This window comes from Propithecus coquereli, unplaced genomic scaffold (assembly GCF_000956105.1).
Source record: "Propithecus coquereli isolate 6110/MARCELLA unplaced genomic scaffold, Pcoq_1.0 Scaffold88, whole genome shotgun sequence".
Lineage (NCBI taxonomy): Eukaryota > Metazoa > Chordata > Mammalia > Primates > Indriidae > Propithecus > Propithecus coquereli.
Window position 1 is genome coordinate 8,238,469 of NW_012155062.1, and position 2,281 is coordinate 8,240,749.

The window sequence follows — 2,281 nt, forward strand, 5'->3', positions numbered from 1 at the left end:
CTGGGGGAGGCTTGCCTTTTCCTTATTTGCAGGATGTTACATTATGAGATGATGATGGCCTTGGTACTAGTGAGGCATTGAAAAATGATACCAAAATGTAGACAGGCTCCTTTTAGAGAGAAGGATGAATCAAAGCCACCTTGGAAAGTCCATGTCAGGAAGTCAGTGAGAATGGAGGTGCTATTAATAGAAAAAGGAAGTCAGGAGGGTAAGATGTGCGTGTTTAGGGATGCATGTTTATTTAAGGGAATGTTCAGATCTGCAAATATTACAAAACAATAACAACAAAATCTAATGTGGAAGCACTTTATAATGAAGCATGTATATTACAGGATATTAAATATTAATAGAGATTTCTAGAGAACAGCCCTTTGTACCTGATAACAGGCCATCTTTTGTCCTTTTCTTTTTCCCATGCTTGCTAACAATTAGGGGATCTTAAACAACCATTTGCAAAAAAAACAGTTCTTCCCTGCCCAGGGCAGGCTCTCTGGGCCTGGTCAGCAGTCCTAACTGTCACTCCTGAAAGTGTCTGTGTGGCTCTACGTCCCCTCTGCAGTAATCTCCTGCTTTATTTACTAATTCTCAATTAAAATTCTTCATGCTTTTTAGTGGATTGTGCTGTTTTCTTTCTTTCTTCCCATCTGTGTGCCTGACTTTTTCTCCAGGTCGATCCCTTAGCCTTGCCGGTTCATGCATTCGTTCATTTATTTATTCAGTCATTATTCATGCAATCATTTATTTACAGGCATGTGGTAGGCAGAATTCTAGGATGTTTCTCGGAATCCCACCCGCTGGCGAACACGCCCGTGCAGTGCCCTCCCCTGTAGTGTGGGTGGGCCTGAGCTAATCAGGGGAGCCCTTTTACGAAGAGGACCTAGAGCTCAGAGACAGAAGTCAGAGAGATGCAAAGCCGCTGCACATGTCCTAGTGGCTTGAAGGAACTAACCGCCCTGTTGTGGAGAGGGCTTCCTAGCAGGAAGCAGCAGGTGGCCTCTAGGACCTGACCCTGGCCCCGGCCAACGGCCAACGTGAAAGTGGGGACTCACAATCACAGGAAACTGAATTTTGCCAGCAATTACATTATCTTGAAAGAAAACCCAGAGCTCCAGAAAGGAACGCAGCCTGGCCAACATCTCTGCTTCAGCCCTGTGAGACCCGGAGCTAAACAATCTGTACTTCTGATCTACAGAAACCATGAGCTAAGGAATGGGTATTATTCTAAGCCTCTATGTTTCTGGCAGCGTTCTACACAGCGGAAGAAAGTTGAAACAGGCTGGCCTTAATTCCTAGCAGTTTGTCTCTGGGCCTGAGTTCCAGCTCTTCTTTCTCCCCCATGCCCCTTTTGCCAGCACCACTGTCTCTGTGTCCCCAGTGCAGAACCAGCCTTCTCCATTCCCGGGGCCTGCACACAGTTCTCTGTTGGGACCTGTTTGCTGTGTCCATCTCCTGGGGTCTACACCCTTGTTCTGACTTCAGTACACAACTTATTAGTAAATCTCTGCACTAACTGACCTCCTGTTTCATTTTGCCCACAACTTTCGTAGCTACCCTATAATTTACCAGTCCAGCTAGGCCCTTACTAAAGCTAACCCTTTCCCGCAGTTGCTCAGAGACGGCTGTTAAAGAGAGGAAGGAGACATTTGTCCAGAGACACCTCATCTTCTCTGGTGAGGATAACTATCCACTTTAACGAAGGGCAACACCAGGAATCACCAGTCCATTAGTGAGAGATATAGACCTTGAACTTTTCAACAAATTTTGAGATGCTCTTGCAAATGACAATAGTTTGGGGTAAATTCAGGGTAGGAGAGCAGCTTTGCTGGAACAAGCCCTCACGCGGCAAGATGTGCCACAGCATGCGCCCCTCCTCTGATGCGGTTCCACTGCCCCCAGGACTGTGAACTCTGTGAGTGCCTTTGCTCACTACTCACAGTTGCAGCTGCTCTGTCGGGAGGAGGGAAGAGACAGAGTCATCCCTTGGAGTCTGGACTTATAGAAGTTCCAGGTAGAGGCAGGAGTCAGGAAAAGAGATAGTTTTTTTTTTTTCTTGCTGATTTTCCTGAGTTCTAAATAGATTCTAGTTATCAGCCCTTTATCGGATTTGTAGCATGCGAAAATTTTCTCCCATTCTGTAGGTTGTCTGTTTGCTCTTGTGACAGTTTCTTTGGCTGTGCAGAAGCTTTAACCCTATCAAAAAGTGGGCAAAGGACATGAATGAAACTTTTCAAAAGAAGACAGAATAATGGCCAAAAAACACATGAAAAAATGCTCAACATCT